This window comes from Macrobrachium nipponense, chromosome 28 (assembly GCF_015104395.2).
Source record: "Macrobrachium nipponense isolate FS-2020 chromosome 28, ASM1510439v2, whole genome shotgun sequence".
Taxonomy (NCBI): domain Eukaryota; kingdom Metazoa; phylum Arthropoda; class Malacostraca; order Decapoda; family Palaemonidae; genus Macrobrachium; species Macrobrachium nipponense.
In genome coordinates, this window is record NC_087217.1 from 41552578 (window position 1) to 41559124 (window position 6547).

Sequence of the window (6547 nt, forward strand, 5' to 3'; positions counted from 1 at the left end):
ATAATATGCATTTAACCATATGCATCTCTTTTATAAATGTCGGCGTTTATCTCACTCGCAGTCACATGCAAAGAATTAGTACAAAATGAGAAAGTCTTTCAAGATTTTTGGAGACTTGAATATATTCGGAAATGTTGTTATTTTGTTACCCTGCCATGCTTTGCATACCGCTCCCTGTTTGGTCTTCGGCAGCTGACTCTAAGTTTAAATCGTAGGGCAGAAACTTGAGTTTCACTTAATTTTTCATTACAAATCTTAGTACTAATCTCTGGCATCGTTGTCCAGAATGCTCCTTGCGCATGGTGCATATTATCGTTCATAATTCTGGTTATACTTCAGATGATACCATTCACAACGCAACACTAGACAAGCATGTAATGTTAACAGTCTTTCGTTTTTTTCACTGGCCAATAACCCCATCGTGCACCTCGCGTGGTTCACGGTACACGTTACTAAAGGATGTCTGCAGCTCCCTTCGGCCCTCTGGTGCACCCACTTTTAACCTTTTACTGTACTGCATCCTCATTTCTGCTTCATTTCTTCAATCTTGTTGTCCATCCCATCTAACTATACTTCTTAGAGCAACTGTGGGGTTTGCTCCCGGTTCCTCCTTTGGTTCCTTGTACTTTTATCTTGTTATTTAGATCTTTTTTTATCTCGCTGTCTAACCACTCCAGCTCCCTCTTTTCACTGTCTTCAGCGTTGATAGGCGTAAAGTGCTCTCGTGTTTGGTTTGACAACCTAAATTTCATGAAAATAAATAGAATCAAATGTCACACATTTTTCTAAAAGTTTTGTTGCAGCTGTGACCAAATTATGAAATGATCTTTCTATACAATTGAATCGTTTCTTGAAACTTCAGAAATCTAAACTTGGTATATGCTTCTCAGGTTGAGCAGGCTCACACGAGTCTAATTTCATACCTTAATGATTTTACCTTTATTATTTACCTACATAAATTTATTTTATTGTTTATTCTGTTTAGGCTGTGCTTCGTAAAGGTATGCATTTCCTGCTCTCTTCGTAAAGGTATGCATTTCCTGGGCTGCTTTCCCTCTAGGGACCTGGGCTCGTAGCATTCTGATGTTCCTACTAGGGTTGTTAGTTGGCCGGTAGCTGTTATTTTTATAATAATAATAACAATAAAACAAACATTTTTTAGAGGTGTCTGCACGTCCAATATCACAATCACTGTGGACGGTGTCTGTTGCCATTTTCTGGGAGTCTCAAATCACACACTAAGAGCTGAAATAAGGAACGAATACTGGAAAAGCAAGGCAAGACACGTAAGCTATTCAGTCAGAGTTATATACAGAATTAATATAAAGCCCTGATGGTTTGAAAGACTCTATATAAACAACCACTTACAATTACGCAATCCCTTGAAAATCTCATCTGATCATTCGCACACTCTTGATACCGTTTCATTTATTGTCCGTAATATTTTCATCAGTTTATATTTTACACTGCATATCTTTCTAATAGAAGCAGTGTATATAAATGCAAGGTTTCACCCTTGCCTCCTTCATCAGACTGGCGGAATTGTGATGAATAAGTCTTGTATACAGAACATTCTTGCAGGAAAAGAAAACCCTACTTTGCAAGTGTACTGTGTGCTATGCGCTGATGGAATAATAATAATAATAATGCTAATACTGTCATTATTATTACAAGCACTTCAACAGAAAAATGAGGCTGGACTTCTGGAAGAGAAGACTCTCAAAAAAATCCCAGTGGTGCCTCAAAAGTATTGAGCTCCTTGACTTCGGAAATATTCACAAGAAAGCAAACAACCAGTGATTTTTATTGAAGATTTTTAAGAATGTGAACTGAAGACAGTCTAAGTCGTGATGATGATGATTTTATTATAAATTAACAGAATTTTAAGTTTAGTGGGGCGCACTGTCAGGGAAGCAAAATTCTACTTCAAGACCCAAAACTGAAACTGGTGCCTTTTATTCTACTCTATGAACAGCTCATCTCCGAACCATTTCCGAGAATGTTTTTTGTTTAAAAACACTTTTGAGAGTAAAAACAGACGCGACTTTTATGATAAGTAGAGTCAACCTCGAGAAGCGTTAAAGGACTTCTTGGATAGGCTACGTAGTCCGTATCGGTTTCCGATAAACACCAAGATTCTTCGTCGGGAATGACACACGCGTCCTGCAGTGTGACCCATTTCCTACACACGCGTTAAACAAGTTGTTTCCGGGCTTTTAAGTGCACACTCACATATACACACGCAAACATATGTATATATATACACATATAAACACCCACATACACACATATATGTATATATATATATATATATATATATATATATATATATATATATATATATATATATATATAAATTTATCACATCACCTTGATTCATATAAATTATTCGAGCTACAAATGTCGTTTAATATCTAATTCGCTCTACCTCGAAATTGATATATTTTCATATATGTATACCGAATAGGTAACGTCAATGTCGTCCTGATTTCGTTCCTGTCAGCTGGACGGTGGTTATGAGGGGACGAAATTATTATCAACTAAAAAATTCCCCTTCGGTTTACATATATGAAAATATATCAATTCCGAGGTAGAGCGAATTAGATATTAAAGGACATTTGTAGCTCGAATAATATATACATACATATATATATATATATATATATATATATAATATATATATATATATATATATATATATATAATATATATATATATATATATATAATAAAAGGAGCCCATAAAAACACCAAAATATAGAGAGGGAAATACTATATTTCAGAGACTGCTGTCTCACTCTTCAGGTAGATGAATGAGAAAAGTTACAGAAAAGGTGGTATTTATACCAAGAGGTCCATCCACAGGTAGGCCAATTTAGGTCACTCCCACTGATAATCTTCCTTTAATCTTCTTAAGCATCGGTTGAATGAAAATCTTGTCGATGATATCTGAGTCCCATGCTCCCTTTGAGATTTTCATTACCTGCCTCTCTTTAATGAAGGCCGATTCCATCATTTGACTCTTGTACCGGCAGTTGCTGCTATAAATTATATGTGACAAATTCCAGTTTATACTATGGTTATGTTAATTTATATGGTTGAAAATAGCTGAGTTCTGTTGTCCATACCTAACTGACCGTTTGTGCTGTATTAATCTCTGGGGAAGTGATTTTCTTGTAAATCTGTCAGACTGGTCATAGTCCAGGTATGGGATTTCATAAACGCCTGTGTCCTTGGGGGATGTCTTTTGTTGGACGTTAATCAGGGATTTGGCTAAGGTATTTGGGTAAGTAAATGCAACAGGGTTAGATTTTCCGAGGGTCTGGGTCACCGTCTTAATCCTGTCCAGGTGTGAAATTTATTTTTTATTGTTGGGTGTCTCTGGTCTTGTCTTGAGGGGATCGGTAGAAAATTACGTTTGCTTTGTGAATTGCTTTCTCAATTATATGGTCAGGATACCTTAAAAAAGAAAGCTGCTTACGAATTAGTTCAAATTATTTTTCCAGGAAATCTGGGGAACAAATTCGTAAGGCTCTTATGAATAGGTTGCTGGCTATGCCTATCTTGATAGGAATGTCATGATAGCTGAAGTAACTTTTCTCATTCATCTACCAGAAGAGGGAGACAGCAGTCTGTGAAATATAGTATTTCTCTCTCTATATTTTGGTGTTTTTATGGGCTCCTTTTATTAGATGGAATTCTGTTGTTATAGAACATTTTTACCAGTAAGGTAGGTGAACGGAACTAAATTAACTTCCCCAACAGTTCAGGAAGACACATCGATGCTCAAGTAGCTATTGAAATCTTCAAGTGGCTGATAACATTTAGTGCCTTACGTTTGGTGAGCTCATTTGCATAGCATTAGAAAATAAAGAAGCAAACGACTTTAAGAATCAAATTCACACGCGGGGTTCGTTACGTTCTGCATTGTTATTATTGCTAATTTCAAGGTTTTCTTCTCGTTATCCACATTATCTTTGTAGTCATGCTTACTTTACCTGATCAAAATTTGTTCGGTGTCTGTCGATGTTCGTCTGTACGTACTGACGCCTGTGTGGGGAGAACTTTTCCCAATTCCGGGTTTTACTTCGGAATCACTGATCGATTTCGACCGAACTTAGCACAAAGCGTCTCTGGGCAAAGGGGAATTAAAGCTTGTAAATGGGGAGCCACACCCCATACCAAAAGTTTGATAAGAAACAGTGGAAATAGGATGGGGTCATTTGAAAACTAGGGTCGAAATGACAAAACTTTCGCAAAAGCTACTTTTTGAAATGTTTTTCGTGTTTGTTCAAATCTTTGATCCAATATGACGGGACGGGTAGTAGTGGGTCCATAATTGCCTAGAATTATGCAGAAAAATCTTCATCTAAAGATCTTGTTACCTAGAACAACAGGGCTACAGTTTGTCCAACTGATATGTTATTACCCTCATATAGAGACGATTCCTTCCTGTGGTAACAAAGACCTCAGGGCGGGTGGCCAAAACAGATGCCCAAAGTTTCACGATCAAATATATGAGGTTATTAGACTGAATAATTTACTTGCAATAGCAACAGTATAGCCTATGGGCCTGCTGCTCAAAAACTATGATCTTTACCATTGATTTTGCTTCCAGTATCTTTTCAAATGGTACGGTCAATATGTGAGAGAAGCAGCAGCGGTATAGAATGAGCAAGGCGGCAATGCGCTTTTAGAAGGAACCATCTTTTACTTATATGATTTTTTAAGCATAAATTGTTTTCAACACATTTCCACGCTATAGAAACACTCCCCAAATTGAAAACGACTGTAATCACGAATAAATTTTGTACCATTAACAATTATTGTTATTATAATTAACTAATTATTTTCATAGTATATGGGATCCAGCCAAATGTAAAGCTCGTTCACTTAACTGCTAGTAAGGGAAGTAATTAACACAATAATAAATACCAACTACTTATAAGTATCATATCATGCAGTGTCGAAGTTACTCACAAAATTATATATATATATATATATATATATATATATATATATATATTATATATACTATATATATATAGTATATATATATATATACTATATATATATATATATATATATATATATATTATATATATATATATATATTTACTTTACCGAAAGGCCTTGCAGATCTCCATCGTTTCTCTTTCCTTCGTGGATTTTGTCATTATATATCCATCACGTTCCATATTTTGTGTGTTCAGTTATACATACATATATATGTATATATGTAATCTATGTATATATATATATATATTATGTATATATATATATATAGATATATGTATATATCAATATTATATATATATATATATATACATATTATATTATATAAATATTATATATATATATATAGATATATCTATATGTACACATTTGAAGAGCCGCCGATGAAGTATGGTTGGTTACAGAAAAAAATAGGCAAATACCCCAATAGAATATAGTTAAAGGAAACCCCAAATCTTGTCAATAGACATATAATTCAATTGTCTAGTTATACTCAAAATGTATAATGAAGAGACCAGTATAACAAAACATCAATACTACACTCACGGAATTAACGTTGTCATTCACTTCGTCTTGCTTTCACCACAGTTTCTCTGTCGTTCTGAATCACTTAATTTCCCGTGATAATTATTCATTTTAACATTGCCTGCTATGATAATCGTGCATCGGCCTCTATCACTGAAATTTTGTAAATATATACACGAATATTATGTAAGTTTTGCTATTTGCACACTAAATAAGTTCAAGACGTGTTGTAGTAAACAACATTAGCTAAAGAAGAGGCTCCAGAATCATGTTATACCCTCATTATCACAAACAAATGATAGCCGTACTTGTCGTCTATATGGGGAACGCTTGGACTCTCGCTAGTCATGCGCACGCTTCCACAAAGGTGACCGCTGCGCTAACACTGACATGTGAGCAAAGCAGGCGTCGAGATCAGGGCCAACGGTCTCACTCACTCACGAACACACTGGCTCAGTGTTGATACAGGCTCCCTCTCAGTAACCTTGCGCGCATTTGACATCTGGTGGTCGATTGAGAAATCCTCACAAAACATGTATTCGCTAGGTTTTGTATAAAATTTACATGACATTGTTGACGGACAAGAGACATTAAATGTGTGTGTGTATATATATATATATATATATATATATATATATATATATATATATATATGACTGGTAAAAGTGTTCTGTAACAACAGAATTCCATCTAATAAAAGGAGCCCATAAAAACACCAAAATGTAGAGAGAAAAGTACTATATTTCAGAGACTGCTGTCTCTCTCTTCAGGTATATGAATGAGAAAAGTTTACAGAAAAGGTGGTATTTATACCAAGAGATTCGTCCACAAGTAAGCCAATTTAGGTCACCCCCACCCGCTGATAATCTTCCTTTAATCTTCTTAAGCGTTGGTTGAATGAACACTGCGTCGACGATGTCTGATGTCCAATTCCCTTTTGAGATGTTCATTACCTGCTTCTCTTTTATTAAGGCCGATTCCATCATTTGACTCTTGTACCGGCAGTT

At 35.3% G+C, this 6547-nt stretch overlaps 1 protein-coding gene across 1 annotated transcript in view; it reads right to left on the reverse strand.

Annotated features, from left to right (window-relative positions):
* LOC135201686 (lachesin-like) overlaps positions 1-5913 on the reverse strand; it is a 494533-nt gene extending 488620 nt beyond the window's left edge. Inside the window, exon 1 of the mRNA XM_064230822.1 lies at positions 5562-5913. The gene's annotated coding sequence lies outside the window, so the exon portion shown is untranslated. The remainder of the gene's footprint in view (positions 1-5561) is intronic.
* Between the last annotated feature and the right edge of the window lie 634 nt (positions 5914-6547).